This window comes from Callithrix jacchus, chromosome 1 (assembly GCF_049354715.1).
Source record: "Callithrix jacchus isolate 240 chromosome 1, calJac240_pri, whole genome shotgun sequence".
In the NCBI taxonomy this organism is placed as follows: domain Eukaryota; kingdom Metazoa; phylum Chordata; class Mammalia; order Primates; family Cebidae; genus Callithrix; species Callithrix jacchus.
Window position 1 is genome coordinate 118,940,998 of NC_133502.1, and position 16,942 is coordinate 118,957,939.

The following is a 16,942-nucleotide window of genomic DNA, read 5'->3' on the forward strand; positions in this document are numbered from 1 at the left end:
CTTTTTCTCTTACATATTTCTTTGAGGCTTACCACAAGTGGAGCCCTGCAGGGGCTACAGTACAAATGGCTGAAACTTCAAGAGAAGCCTCTTGTCTTCCTAGCCAGAGGAACCAGGGTAACTTGCCCCACAGAGCTGCAGAGTATAAAAAGACTCCTAGACCAAAGCACTCAGAAAAGGGGATTCTATAACTCTGTGATAAGCCTGCACAATTTTCAAGCTCTCCCCTGAACTACACTTACCTGGAACAAACCTAAATCAGCACAGCAAAAGTACCGGGAGCTGAACTGAGATTTGAAGCCCTGCCCCCATTGCAAACTAGCCTGTGAGCCATGAGAGTACAGAAACTTTCAAACAAATGTGGCAAATACTTTAAAAGTTGATATGATAATTGAACTGATGCCCACACAAAGTGAGACAAAACTTACAGTCTGAAACTAACTAGGGTAACTGCCTCCCAAAACAAAAACCAGATTTTTCAGAGGATTGTAACGACCCAGAGACACATAACATATTTGAAATGTTCATGATATAACGCAAAATAACTCAACTTATAATTACCTAGGAAAATGTAACCAATTCTCTATCAAAAAGGCAAGAGATGCCATCTCCAAAATAACCCAAATATTGAAATGAACAATTAAATACTGTAAATCATTTGTAACCCACATACATGAAGCAAAAATAGAAACTATAAAGAAAACCAAATGGAAATTTTAGAAATAAAAATTACAACATCTTAAATTAAATATATATATTTACATATACATGTTATGTTGACAATAGCAGAACACATAGACAGTGGATTTAAAGATAGGTCAACAGAAATTGTACAATCTGAAGAAATTTTTAAAAATTAATAAAATTAACATAGCTGCAAAGACATGGGGTAAAATATCAAAAGTTCTAAAAAATATGTTATTTGAGTGTCAAATGAAAAGGAGAAAGGGGGCAGAGCAGAATAATATCCAGTGAAAATATCCTTCAAGAATGAAGGCTAACTATAGCATTTCAGATGAAGAAAAACAGAGAATTCATCAACAGCATGACTACTTGACAAGAAATGATAGGAAAGTTTTCCAAGCTGAAGATAAATAGTATCAGATACAAATACAGTTCTTCAGTAATGAAGTAATAACAAGAGAAATGGTAAATACACGAGTAAATATTTTTAAATACTGGTTTTCTCTTAAGTTCTTTAAAATACATGCAACTGCTTGCAAAAACTATGATAACATTGTCAGGTGTGATTCTAAATATAGAAGAATATAACATATATCACAATTCTAGAATGGTTTTGGAGAGGATTTTTTATTATTACTACACTTTAAGTTCTGAGATATATTCAGAATGTGCAGGTTTGTTACTTAGGTGTACACGTGCCATGGGGGTTTGCTGCACCCATCAACCCATCATCTACATTAGGTATTTCTCCTAACACTATCCCTCCCCTAGACCCCCACCCCCAACAGGTTCCATGTGGGTGTGTAATCTTCCGCTCCCTGTGTCCCAGTGTTCTCGTTGTTTAACTCCCACTTATGAGTGAGAACATGCCACGTTTGGTTTTCTGTTCTTGTGTTAGTTTGCTGAGAATGATGGTTTCCAGCTTCATCCATGTCCCTGCAATGGACATGAACCCATCCTTTTTCATGATTGCATAATATTCCATGGTGTATATGTGCCACATTTTCTTTATCCAGTCTATCATTGACGGGAATTTGGGTTGGTTCTAAGTCTTTGCTATTGTGAACAGTATTGCAATAAACATTAATATGCATGTGTCTTTATAGTAGAATTATTTATAATCCTTTGGGTATATAATGGGATTGCTGGGTCAAATGGTGTTTCTGGTTCTAGATCCTTGAGGAATCGCCACACCATCTTCCATAATGGTTGAACTAATTTACACTCCCACCAACAGTGTAAAAGCATTCCTATTTCTCCACATCCTCTCCAGTATCTGCTGTCTCCTGACTTTTTAATAATTACCATTCTAACTGGCATGAGATTGTATCTCATTGTGGTTTTGATTTGCATTTCTCTAATTACCAATGACGATGAGCTTTTTTCATATGTCTGTTGGCCACATAAATGTCTTCTTCTGAGAAGTGTCTGTTCATGTCCTTCACCCACTTTTTGATGGGGTTGTTTGTTTTTCTCTTGTAAATGTGTTTAAATTCTTTTTAGATTCTGGATATTAGCCTTTTGTCAGATGGATAGATTGCAAACATTTTCTGTCATTCTGTAGGTTGCCTGTTCATATGCAGTCTGTTGATAATTTCTTTTGCTATGCAGAAGCTCTTTAGTTTAATTAGATCTCATTTGTCAATTTTGGATTTTGTTGCCATTGCTTTTGGTATTTTAATTCATGAAGCCTTTGCCCATGTCTATGTCCTGAATGTTACTGTCTTAAGTTTTCTTCTAGGATTTTTATGGTTTTATGTAAGCATTGGTTCAGTTTCAGTTTTCTGCATATGGCTAGCCAGTTTTCCCAACACTGTTTATTAAATAGGGAATCGCTTCCCCATTGCTTGTCTTTGTGAGGTTTGTTGAAGATCAGATGATTGTAGATGTGTGGTGTTATTTCTGAAGCCTCTGTTCTGTTCCATTGGTCAATATCTCTGTTTTGGTACCAGTACCATGCTGCTTTTGTTACTGTAGCCTTGTAGGATAGTTTGAAGTCATGTAGCATGATGCCTCAAGTTTTGTTCTTTTTGCTGAGGATTGTCTTGTCTATACAGGCTTTTTTTTTTTGCTTCCATATGAAATTTAAAGTAGTTTTTTCTAATCTATGAAGAAAGTCTATGGTAGCTTGATGGGAATAGCATTGAATCTATAAATGACTTTGGGCAGTATGGCCATTTTCATAATATTGATTCTTCCTATCCATGAGCATGGAATGTTTTTTCATTTGTTTTTGTCTTCTCTTACTTCCTTGAGCAGTGGTTTGTAGTTCTTCTTGAAGAGGTCCTTCACATCCCTTGTATGTTGTATTCCTAGGTCTTTTATTCTCTTTGTAGCAACTGTGAATGAGCATTCACTCATGTTTTGGCTCTCTGTTTGTCTATTATTGGTGCATAAGAATGCTTGTGATTTTTGCACATTGATTTTGTATCCTGAGACTTTGCTGAAATTGCTTATCATTTTAAGGAGATTTTGGTCAGAGATGATGAGATTTTCTAAATATACAATCATGTCATCTGTATGACAAGGAGAGAAGGACTTCCTCTCCTTCTATTTGAATACCCTTTATTTTTTTCTCTTGCCTGATTGCTCTGTCCAGAACTTCTGATACTATGTTGAATAAGAGTGGTGAGAGAGAGCATCCTAGTCTTGTGCTGGTTTTCACACGCAAAGGAATGCATCCAGCTTTTGCTCATTCTGTATGATAGTGGCTGTGGGTTTGTCATAAATAGCTCTTATTATTTTGAGAGATGTTCCATTAATACCTAGTTTATTGAGAGTTTTTAGCATGAAGGGGTTTTGAATTTTATCAAAGGCCTTTTCTGCATCTATTTAGATCATCGTGGGGTTTTTGTTAGTGGGTCTGTTTCTGTGATGGATTATGTTTATTGATTTGTATATGTTGAACCAGCCTTGCATCCCAGGGATGAAGCCAACTTGATTGAGATGCACAAGCTTTTTGATGTGCTACTGCATTCAGGTTGCAAGTAATAAATGTTAAAGGCTCTTGTAAGGTTGCAATTTTTTTGCATTTTATATCAAGTGGTATAATATTAGTTCTAAGTCAACATTGAAAGTTTATATGTTATATCACAATCCCGACAGCAAACACACACATACACACATGCACACACACACACACACACTCATGAAATATTTCCAAAAGTCAAGCTAAATTAAAATAAAAAGGCAATGAAAACAACCAATAATTCAAAACAGTTTATGCAAGGGGGGAGCAGAGAACAAACAATATGTTGGTGAAACTGTTCTTACTATATGTCATTAATTAAATGTAAATAGCCTGAGAAAATCAATTAAAAGACAGATATCAATAGTATGAACAAAAATCATGACCTACTATATGCTGCCTTTAAGAGAAAAATTGTAATAAGACACAGACAGGCAGAAGAATGGAAATATACACATCAGGAAAACAGTAAGCATAAGACTGAGCTAACAACTTCTAGACAAAATTGTCTGGGAGAAAGAGGAATATAACATAAGGACTAAATGGACAATTTATCTGAAGAACATAACATTTATAAATGTATAAATGCATACCTAACAACTGTGTCTCAAAATACATAAAGAAAATTGAGAAATTAAAAGGAGTAATACACAGTTCCACAGAAGGAGTATAAATTGTTAAGACTCTTGTCTCAGTAATTGATATTAAAACTAGATAAAATATCACAAAACACAGAAGGTCTTAATAACAGTACCAACCAACTAGAGGTAATTGATAGTTATAGAATTATAGCCAAGAACTACAGAAGTATACATTCTTTGCAAGTATACATCCTAGAGTCACCAAGATAGGCCACATATAGGCTCATAAAATAAGTCTTAATAAATAATACAAATGTGTCGAAAATAATCTACCAAAACAGAATTCATAGAAAATCCCAAATTCCTAGAAATTAAAAATTTTTAAATAGTATATGGGTCAAATGGAAATATAAATTTGCTATAAATGACAGTATTGTATTTTGATTGGATCATTTGCAGTATTGGTTGTTTGTATAAATTTTTCTACAAATTATATCTAATGTAGTTCAAGCTATCTGCTGAGTTGTACACAAGAGTGAACAGCAAATGGGGCTAGTTTTAAAGAACCACCTCTATCATAAATGAGGGATAATGCAGATTTGCAATTTAGTTATTTGCTCTAAGTAGTCAGAAATTTGAACCTTGGAGTGAGTTTCTGGAAACCAAGCTTAGAGAGAGAGTGAAGCAAATTCTCCCTCAGAGCTTCACTAGATTTATTTTAGTCCTTGGGCCCATGACTGGCCTGTAAACAAAAGCACAATCCTTTATAATCATCCTTTACAACAAAAAAAGAAAGAAAGAAAGAAAGAAAGAAAGAAAGAAAAACAAGTTTTTGCTTCATTTAAGGTCTGATGCCACTTTCTATAAAAATGGTAATAGCTAGTATGTATTGAGTGCTTAATACTGTATACTTAACTTGTGTGGAGTTTTTCACTATTATATACAAACACTTTTCTACACCTGGGCAAAATTTGTTTCTATGAATTTTTTAAACACTTTAGATATGAATTTACATAAAGAGTGCATTTAAAGCATGTTATTATATTATTTGCTTTTAGTATTTCCTGGAACGCCCTTGCTATTTTCTTTTTCTTTTTTTTTCTTTTGAAAGGAAGGGAGGAAGGCAGGAAGGGAGGGAAGGAGGAAGGGAGGAAGGCAGGAAGGGAGGGAGGGAGGAAGGAAGGGATGAAGGAAAGAAGGGAGGGAGGAAGCAGGGAGGGAGGGAGGGAGGGAGGGAGGGAGGGAGGGAATGGAGGAAGCGGGGAGGGAGGGAGGGAGGGAGGGAGGGAGGGAGGGAGGAAGGGAAGGGAAGGAAGGAAATCAAGCAATGAGAGAGACATTGCCAACCTGGATCTAGAGGTTTACAAGTTGATTTCTTTTTTATTATTTATTTATTTATTTTTTTCTTTTTCTTTTTTTTTGAGAGAAGGAAAGAAAAAAAAATAAGTAAAGGAGAAGGAGAAAGAGGAAGAGAAAGAGGGAGAGTGAACAGAAATATTGCTTTATTCTGAAAAAAAAAGGGTATTAATAATGGGCAATCAATGTATCATTTAAACCTATGAGTAGGTGTGATGTGGTATTGACAAGAATGTATATTTTGTGTATTTGAAGTGGAGAGTTCTATAAATATTTATTAAGTTTACTTGTTCCAGATCTGAGTTTGAGTCCTTGATATCCTTATTAATTTTCTGTCTCATTGAATCTAAGTCTCTATGTATCTGGGTGTTAGGATCGTTAGCTCTTGTTGTTGCATTGATCCTTTTACCACTATATCTTTGTTGCTTTAAAATCTATTTTATCCGATACGAGAATTGCAACTCCTGCTTTTAATTTATTAATTTATTTATTTTTGCTCTCCATTTGGTTGGTAAATCTTTCTCCATCCCTTTGTTTTGAGTCTTTGTGTATCCTTGCATGTGAAACAGGTCTGGATGTAACATGCCTTTGGGTTTGGCTGTGTCTTTTGATTGGGGGATTTAGTCAATTTAAATTTAGGGTTACTGCCATTTGATGTTAACTGGCTGTTTGATCCATTCGTTGATGTAAATTCTTCTTTATGTTGGTGCTCTTTACTTTTTGGTATATTTTTAGAAAGACTAATACTGGTTGTTTCTTTCTGTGTGTAATGCTTCTTTCAGAAGCTCTTGTAAAGTAGGCCTGGTGGTAATAAAATCTCTGAGTACTTGCCTGTTCGTAAAAGATTTTATTTTTCCTTCAGTTGTGAAGCTTAGTTTGGCTGGATATGAAATTCTGGGCTGAAGGTTCTGTTCTTTGAGGATGTTGAATATTGGCCCCCACTCTCTTCTGGCTTGTAGAGATTCTGCTGAGAGATCTGCTGTAAGTCTGGTAGGCTTGCCTTTGTGGGTAACCTGACCTTTCTCTCTGGCTACCCTTAGAATTTTCTCCTTCATTTCAACCCTGGTGAATCTAACTATTATGTGCCTTGGGGTTGCTCTTCTTGAGGAACATCTTTGTGGTGTTCTCTGTATTACCTGGGGTTGAATATTGACCTGCTTTGCTAGTTTAGGAAAGTTTTCCTGAATAATATCCTGAAGGGTATTTTCCAGCTTGGATTCATTCTCTCCATCGCATTCAGGTACACCTATCAAACGTAAATTTGGTCTTTTCACATAATCCCACATTTCTTGTAGACTTTGCTCATTCCTTTTTATCCTTTGTTCTCTAATTTTGTCTTCTTGTTTTATTTCATTAAGTTGGACTTTGACCTCTGATATCCTTTCTTCTGCTTGAACAATTCGAGTGTTTAAACCTGTGCATACTTCTCGGAGTTCCTGTATTGTATTCTTCAGTTCCATTAATTCACTTATATTCCTCTCTAAGTTGTCTATTCTCAATAGGATTTCATCAAACCCTTTTTCAAAGTTCTTAGTTTCTTTACATTGGGCTACAACATGCTCTTTTAACTCACAGAAGTTTCTTATTATCCATTCCTTGAAGCAGATTCTGTTATTGGGATGCGCTCGTTCTCCATCAAGCCTTGTTCCATTGTTGATGTGGAACTGTGATCATCTTTAGAGGGAGAGGTGTTCTGATTTTGAGTATTCTCAGCCTTTTTATGCTGGTTTCTTCCCATCATTGTAAATTTATCTTTCTGTCATCTTTGAAATTACCAACTTTCAGATTAGGTATCTTGAGTGGACGTCCAAGTTGTTAGTACCCAGGGCCAGAACAGTGGCGTTAAAACTGATGGTGCTTTTCTGCCCAGGATTCTCCTGTCTGGCTTCCTTCTTGTGTCCGAAATAGGCAACTCTCCCTTCCCGGGGCTCCAAACCTCGATCAGAAGGGGAACCAGTCTCGTTTACTCTGCGCCGAGAGCTGCCACGCCGAGGTGCCGTCACAGCCGCTGTGCCGGCCTCAGGAGTTGTGCTGGGGGCCCGTGTGGGTCCTCCAAACCTTGGTCTGAAGGGAAGCCAGCCCTGTTTGCTCTGCTCCGAGAGCTGCTGCACTGAGGTGCCGGCAAAACCGCTGCGCCGGCCACAAGAGTCGTGCTGGCGACCCATGTGACTCCTCCACTAGGGATCTTCTGCTCCGTGAGCGACCTGAATTTGTCTGAAAGTGTGGCGTCCTCTAGTTCTCTGCACTTTAACTGAGAGCTGCAATCCTGAGATGTTAGCGATCGCCATCTTGGATCCTCCCTCTCGCCCTTGCTATTTTCTCTTTGCCATCCCTTTGTCCTGTTTGTCACTTCATTTGCTCTTAAATAAATAAATTACTGATGAACAAATATATCCATGTGGTCTTCACTGAGGACTACTGTACTAGTTTTTACACATTCTGTAGTATACTTTTTACTAAATGAAAGTAGAAGCTAAAATGTATTGGATATTCTCACAGCAAAAAAAGAAATGCACTGTGCAATGTTAAACAGGCTAAAAAGCTTTTATTCACAGCAGTAGGGGAGAGGAGCCCAGAAAGTAGACTGAGTTCAACCTTACTAAAGCAAAAGACTGATGAGTCTTTAATACCTGGGGTAGGAGTAGGGTTAATTGTAGACTTTTTGGGTTTGCCAACTGGCCTTACCTAAAGAAAAAATAAACTTTTTCACATCTTCAGGAAAGGAGATAGCCACAGAAGTTAGGCTCCTACCCTACCAGAGAGAATCAGACACAGAGGCCCTATCTTTTTTGATGATAACATTTCAAAAGGATGATTGGATTACAAAAGAGGCAAGACACTTTCACAAAGATTTACATCTCAAAGGGGCATAGAATAATTTCCTAATTTTAATATTTTTAAAGAAAATGCTGCAAGTAAAGAAAGGAAAGGGATCTCTGTGACTAGCCCATCTAGATTCTGTAATGGCCAGGGAGAGAGGGTAGTCAAGGTCTTAGAGGTAAAAATGAGCCTAACATTTAGACAAACTGAGGAAAATACTGAGGTAGCCTTGTTCAATATCAATTGTTTAAACAATTTCAAATTCAATTATGAATGATTGTAGCACTTCAGGACTGTTGGAGTTTAGATTTGATAACTGCTCTGGGTTAAACTGGAGAGAAATGAGTGGGATTTTCACTGATTTGCAGCACTCTGCTGATGTACATTATCTTTATGAATTTTTGGGTGAAATTTTTAAATTAATGTAATTAATGATTTTTATATATAAAATTCAGAGAAGACGTCGTCAGCACACACAGTTTACAAATAAGAATGCTAACTGAAGTAACTAAGGTAATGCAGGGGTTAAAAATTTTCTTATGGTATTTGCACTCTGAAAGAATTTGATCTAATCTGGTTAGCTATTTGAAAATATAAAAATCAAACAGTAGGTAATATTGCTGCAATATTTCTCTCCAACATTTTAACACTTTTATTCCTAAAAGGATGTTAATATTTTGAGAATACTTTCCCAATGTTTTCCCAGTAGGGTTATATCAACACGTGACATGTGTAGAGGTTATTGAGTCCTGTACCATCAAGTGCAAATGTTAAAACAGGCAAAGTGTTTGCAGATAGAAATTCAAAATAATAGCTTTCATTTACCTAATATGTTCAAAATACTCTTCTTTAAGAATTAATATGATCTCATTATGTGAATTTTTTAGATGAAAAACCTGAGGACTGTGGAATTAAATAATTTACCCAAAGCTATGCAACTAATGTTTGAAGAAACATAGATTTAACCCACATCTGGCTCACTCCAAATATTCAGCTCTTTTCCTTACACTATACCCACCATGTACCACAGACTGCTGCAGTGAATATATTTTTATTTGTTTCTACTCTATACAAAGTGATTATTTTACTTTATAAGAACAAACCTAATAAATTATTGACCAGTTTGGTATTTTAGGTAGTAGGAATGTCAACAAGGCTAACATAACTCTCAACATTAAAATATTATCAATTGCTCTTCAAAAGTGATTTTTAATAGCTTTTCAAAGCTAAAATGAAACATTGTATTATAGTTTCAGAAAGGCATGTGAAAAATGCCTTTAGTACACACAAGAAAGAAACTAAAATAAAGGAATAAATGGTTTACAGTCTGCTCACTGACCCCCTGCTCAAGCTCCCATCAAGGAGAAATAAGCTGCAATTATACATACATCTCCCCTCAAAGCACGCTCACGTGCACATGCATTCTCATACAAATCAGTGCTATTGCAGCCAAGATCATACGTAGCCAGTCCCTGAAGGCCCCCAATTAAGAGTATTCAAGTTAGCAGAAAAGTCTAAGTAGGCTTGTTGGGCTTTGTGTTAAAGAATTCAGAGAATGAAATGTATGAGATGTTTCCAAACATAAATCTCCAGCTACACAAAGAGCAGAATAGATCATTTCTAAGTGAAGTAGAAATCTTTAGCTTTGCATTAATAATCTGTTTCTCCACTTGGTTTACTAAGCGATTTTCTAGTTAGATACAATCAAGAGGATGAAAATTAAGATTGTGTCTTTGAATGCATTAGGAAGTGATCATTGCAGAAGGAAATAAAAGAAAGTCATGATTTCAAATTCTGGATGGCACCTACATATCCTCTCTGAGCATGTGCAGAAACAGCTGGAGGCACACAGGGGTGGGAAACTTCATGTAATGCAGTCAAATACTCAACCCCTACTTCTTGGCCCTTCTCTCTATACTTTTGATTTTAGTGCCTGTTATGTTTTTTATTCATAGATATAATATTTTAGATGAAACATTTGTCAAGTACTGCTCTCTACAAAATATTTGGCCACATATCTGTATATGTACTCATAAATACACACACATATCTGTACGCATGTTGGGTGTGTGCATATATATGCATATACATATATATGTACATATACATATTTTAAAATTTTGTCAGGATATTAAATTCAAAAATATTCTGAACTTATAAGGGCCCATTCTATATGTTAAGTTCAATCCTTAAGACAGAATGTAGTGCAAAGGCTTAGAGATTTAAGTGTTAACCCTTGAGAATAAAATGAGTTTGTGAGTGTGTGTGTGTGTGTGTGTGTGCACTGACATAGGTACACGTGTATTGAAGCTAAGGTGTAATATTCCCAAGAAAACTGTTTTTTTGTTCAAGAGCAAGTTAATCTTCTCACTATTTATGTACCACAAATTGTTTTTCTTCAAGTGTTATAACTTTCTGTTCAAATGTATTGCACCTGTTACTTAATTTTTGGCTTTGGCATTCAGAGGCCAACACAGAACTTTAAAAGATTAACAACAGCAGCAGTAGCAGCAGCCCCAACTGCAACACATCCCTTCTTCATGAGTCTTTGTCAACCATTTCTTAGTCAACGAATGTCATTTGTTGAATTTAATATTTTTGTGAATAAAATGATTAGTGGAATCTCAAAAGAGAAATTGTACAGACATTTCTGACATTCAAGTTTAATTGCTGGTTGTATAAATAAATGACCTGGCTTGTGAGTTCAGATATTCTGAGCAAGAAAAATTAATCTGTCTAAAATATCATTCACCTGGAGTCAAAAGCAAGAATCAGATTTAATATAGCTTGCCAAATAAATATGAACCACATGACTATTTTCATATAATCATATGGATTGAACTTGTAATATAAATAATGAGATATATTTGTTATTATGCTTTCATTACATATTGTTAATGTTATGTACATTCTCCCTCCTGATCTCTCATGTTCTCTGTAGCATAACAATCATGCAGGTGAATATTTTCATTTTTCAATATAAAGCATGTGTTTCTTTCCAAATTGCTCTGAAAATATTAGTTATTTCAATCAGCATGAGAACGATAGAGTGTAAGAAAGGCTTACATGACTACAGGTCCCTGAAGAAGGGCGAAAATACCTGGAACGTCCTGCAGTGGGTTTACTCACCTGCAACCACAGAGGGACCAATTATACAGATTGAGGATGGCTTGACAGAATCAGGAATGAGTTCCGGAGTCCCTGACAGAGAATCGAAGATTAGATCAATACAGTTCTGGTATAAATGAAAAAAAAAGTAATTAATACTGGAGACCAACCAATGAATTAGGCAATTGTGTTAAGGAAATGGTGTGGGACTTCTGCTGCCCTAAAATTTCCTCAGTAATCACATTGAAGGATTTAGGTTGGTCCATATTTTTTTCATCAATAAAATTTTCTGGCTTAATTTACTAGCACGTATACTAGCTATACATGGAAAGAAATTAAAATTGGCATTAAAACATTAAATATATAACAAGTATTTAGCACAGAAAACAAGGAAAAGTCACAATGCCAAGCCATGGCTAATGCTCGTGTGCAAGAAATAAGTTAACAAAAATTTATGAGCAAAAATTTCACATGTAGATTATATTACTAATTTCTGAAAATGTACACTTGTAATTCCATATACATAATTTCTCAGAAAATCACAAACATATAATCACTAAATGAAATTTTATTTGTAATGATGTAAAATACTAGCAAAGTTTCAGAAAAAAACAATTTTCAAAATTGATATAAAGGTGTCATAACTTACGGGACTGTTTTATAAATGTTATTAATTATAAATTTTATTACATATTTACTAATAAACAGAGATGTGAAAGTCATTTGTAAAATTTTGATATCTAAATAGTAGTCTATGAAGCTCTGAGAAGACTAGAAAATCTTGTGTCTACCTTTTAAGGTTTTCTCTTTACAGGGCCACTCTAATGTTTAGGTAATGGTTCACTGAAAAGTGCATGTCTAAGTACAACTTGTTGAAACATTCAGAATTGTCAGCTGAATGGCATATTTTGCTCTTCTTTCTTCAACCAATTACTACTTTATAAAATCAGCTTGTATTGCAATAAACTTCTGTTACGAAAATAGTTAAAATAAGTAAAATCCTGATAGAAAATGCTGATTTTTCACACATAAATTATCTAATAATTTGGAACTACATTTTGAATTTAGCTTACAATATTAATCATATACTTCTTACATTAGTAAGAATTATAAGTTACATGTTATATTTGCATTCTATCACTGTGCAAAAAATTACCACAATCTTACAGGTTGAAACAACATTCATTTATCATCTCATGTTTTCTATAGGTCAGAGTGCAGATGTGATGTAGTTGGAATCTATGTTCAGTGTTCTGTAAGGTTGAAACCAAAGTAATGGCTGGACTGCATTCTAATCTAAAAAATTGATTAGGTAAATATCTGCATGTAAGTTCCTTCAGGTTGTCTGCAGAATTCATTTCCTTATGGCTACAGATTCATGGCAGCCTGCTCCTTCAAAGCTGGCAACAAAGAAAGAATCTGCTTCTTCTTGTCTAACTTCTCTTTAAAGAGATCACATGATTAGCTCAGGCCCACTCAGGATCATCTCCACTTTGATTAATTTCAAATCAACAGATAGGGGCCTTAATTATATTTGCAAATATTTCATTTTTTCCATACAATGTAAACATATTCACAGTTTCCACTCACTTTTGGAGAGGGCAGAATCCTTCCAAGTTTCAACTATTCTCAAATTGGCCAAATCAATTCCTCACTAAGCTCCTGCTAACTATTTTGAGGTTCTCCTGTTCTCAGCTCCTCGGATCTTCTTCCACTTGATCCTGTCCTCTTTCTGCATAGAACCCACACCATGCAGGATTTTGGCTATTGGTGGCCTGCCTCCACCTGCTTCTATTTTGGAGTTGATTTGGAATTGATTAGGACATCCCACCTAGTTCTGTTGTTAATGCTGTTTGCTGATTGGTGATTTTGCTGTCTTATTCCTCCATAATTCCTTATATTGACAATTTATGTTTTGTTTCTTTTTATTAATCTGTGTTACTAGTGGTTTATCAACTATAATAATTGTAAAGACAACCTTTGGTTTCATTGGTTATTTCTATTGTTTTCTGTTTTATAATTCATTTATTTCTACACTTGATAATATCCATCCTTGTACTTTGAGTTCGACTTGCTCATCTTGTTGTACTTAAGATGAAAGTTAAGCCACTAATTATAAATATTTCTTCTTTACTAATGTAAATATTAAAACTATGATTGCCCCTTAATATTCTGTTTTAGCTTTATTCCAAAATGTTAATGTGCTATGCTTTTCATTATCATGCAGTTTGAAATACTTTCTAATTTCTCTTTTGATCTATTTTTAAGTATATTACTTAATGCTCAAATAATTAGGGATTTTCCAGGTGTCTGTTTTTAAATCAATTAATAATTTAATTCTGTTCTTTTTATGGCCGCATAGTATTCCATGGTGTATATGTACCAAGTTTTATTTATTCAGTACATCACTGACGTGCATCTAAGTTAATTCAATGTCCTTGTTATTGTGAATAGTGCTGCAATAGATATACAAGTGCACGTTTTTTAAAAATTTGCTTTCTGGGATCTGGGTTTACTTCTATGACTTTATCTTGCAGAACTTTCTTAGATATTTCTTGTAGTCTAGATCTTTTTACAATAAATTATCTCAGTTTTATCTGAAAAAAAAAACATTTATTTTGCCTTTAAGTTTGAAGGCATTTTTTCTGGATATAAATGCTAATTTGAATTTTCTTCCCTCAGCACTGTATTAATTCATTTCATTATCTCCTGGTTTTTGATAAGAAGAGAAATGACCAGTGCTTCTTATTATTTTTACTTATTTATTATTTTTTTTAAGAGGGAGTTTCACTCTTGTTACCCAGGCTGGAGTGCAATGGCACGATCTTGGCTCACCGCAACCTCCGCCTCCCGGGTTCAAGCAATTCTCCTGCCTCAGCCTCCTGAGTAGCTGGAACAACAGGCGTGTGCCACCATGCCCAGCTAATTTTTGTATTTTTAATAGAGACGGGGTTTCACCTTGTTGATAGGATGGTCTAGGTCTCAATCTCTTGACCTCATGATCCACCCGCCTTGGCCTCCCAAAGTGCTGGGATTTTTACAAGCATGAGCCACCGTACCCGGCCTGCTTCTTATTATTGTATCCTGTTTATAATATTCTTTTTTTCTACTTTGGCTAATTTTAAAATTTTTTCATTACCATTTTTTAGTTAAAAATAAATGCTTTATTATAAAAACATTTGAATGTATTCAAAAAAATAAAGACATCAGTATAATGAATTCCCACTTACCTATCACCCAGCAGTAATAATTACTATTATAAATTTATATATTTATTTTAAAATTCCATATATCAGGGACATCACAGTATTATCTCTAATTGAAAACAGCATATTTTTGAAGCACAACCTCCATGTCATTATTATAAATAAATAATAGTAATTTCTTAATATCACTTAATACCCAGTCCATATTCCATTTTTCTCAATTTTATTAGTCAGGGTTCTCTAAAGGGACAAAACTAATGGTATATATTAATACATATATTTGAAGGGGAACTTACTAGGAGAAATGACTCACAGAAATTACAAGCAGAAGTCTCATAATAGGCTGTCTGAACCTGAGGAGAGAGGAAGCCAGTCTGAGTTCCAAAACCTCAAAAGGAAGCTGAAAGTATACCCTTTAGTCTGTGGCCAAAGGCCCAAGAGCCCTTGGAAAATCAGTGGTGTAAGGGCAAGAGTTCAAAACCTGAAGAAGTTGGAGTCTGATGTTTGAGGGCAGGAAGCATTCATAATGGGAGAAAGGTGAAAGCCAGAAGACTCCACAAGTCAGCTCCTTCCACCTTCTTCTGCCTGCTTATGCTAGCCAAGAATAGCAGCTGATTAGAAGGTGCCCACCCAGATTGAGGGTTGGTCTGCCTCCCAGTCCATTGACTCAAACGTTAATCACCTTTGGCAGTAGTCTCACAGACACATCCAGAAACAATACTTTGCATCCTTCAATCCAATCAAGTTGATACTCAATATTAACCATCACACCAATTGTCTCAAGGATTTTTTTTTTTATAGTTGGGTTGTTAAAATCAGGACTTAGACAAGGTCTTTATATTGCATCTCATTGTTTTGTCTCTTGTTTTCATGGTATAACAATCTCTCTGCCTATATAATTTTTAAATGCCATTGTTTTATTGGGCCATTTGTTACATAGAATGACACATCTTGATTTGGCCGATCACATCCTTAAAGTGTTGAAAACTTGTGTCTCTAGCCTCCACATTTTTGGCAAACTGGTAATTATATCAAGGAGATTGATTAGATTTAGGTTTATTCCCCACCCCCACCTCCAACTTTATTTTTAGCAAGAGAACTTCATAGGCAATTTTCTTTTTTAATATTTATTATATTTTAATTTTTTATTATGCTTTAAGTTCTAGGGTACATGTGCAGATCATGCACGATTGTTACATAGGTATACACATACCATGGGGGTTTGCTCCATTCATCCTCCCATCATCGACATTAGTATTTCTCCTAATGTTATCCCTCCTCAATCCTCCTACCCACTGCTGTCCTTCCCCCAGCTCCCCCCACCCCCAAACAGGCCCCAGTGTGTGATGTTACCCTCCCTGTTCCCATGTGTTCTCATTGTTCAACACTCACTTATGAGTGAGAACATGCAGTGTTTTGTTCTGTTCTTGTATCAGTTTGCTGAGAATGATGGTTTCCAGCTTCATCAATGTCCATGCAAAGGACATGATGAACCCATCCTTTTTTATGGCTGCATAGTATTCCATGGTGTATATGTGCCACATTTTCTTTATTCAGTCTATCACTGATGGGCATTTAGGTTGGTTCCAAGTCTTTGCTATTGTAAACAGTGCCACAGTGAATATACGTGTGCATGTGTCTTTATAATAGAATGATTTATAATCCTTTGGGTATATACCAAGTAAGGGATTGCTGGGTCGAATGTTATTTCTATTTCTAGATACTTGAAGAATCACCACACTCTCTTCCACAATGGTTTTTCAACATGCTTAATTGGTAAACTCTCCCTCATCATCACATTCTCTTCCACCTACCAACTTCTTCCTTCCAGTCCACAGCTGAACATTCCACAAAGTGGTTATCTTTGCTTTCTTAATTTCTTCACCTTTCACTCACTCTTCAACCCATTCAGATTTGGCTTCTGTCCTTGTTATTCTCAGAAACAACAATGACCTCCATACCTCCAAATCAAACAGATATTTCTTTTTTCAATTACCATGTTTTTCCAATTATAACATATAGTATCTTAAAAGGAGAATTTGTTTTTATCTCTCATGGTTCTGTGGAATGACTGGATTCAGCTGAGCAGTTCTCATTTGGGGTCTTTCTATGAGTTGGATTTATCTGAAGGCTTAACATCCAAGATTGCTTCTTCCTTTACATGGCTGGTATCCAGGTTGGATTACTGCAACAACTGGGGACTGGCCCGGTTTAGATAG

At 35.5% G+C, this 16,942-nt stretch overlaps 1 long non-coding RNA gene across 1 annotated transcript in view; it reads right to left on the reverse strand.

Annotated features, from left to right (window-relative positions):
* LOC128932127 (uncharacterized) overlaps window positions 1-15,078 on the reverse strand; it is a 33,293-nt gene extending 18,215 nt beyond the window's left edge. Inside the window, exons 1-2 of the long non-coding RNA XR_008481579.2 lie at window positions 15,020-15,078; window positions 11,539-11,610 (exon numbers count right to left, since the gene is read on the reverse strand). This is a non-coding gene — a long non-coding RNA (uncharacterized LOC128932127). The remainder of the gene's footprint in view (window positions 1-11,538; window positions 11,611-15,019) is intronic.
* Between the last annotated feature and the right edge of the window lie 1,864 nt (window positions 15,079-16,942).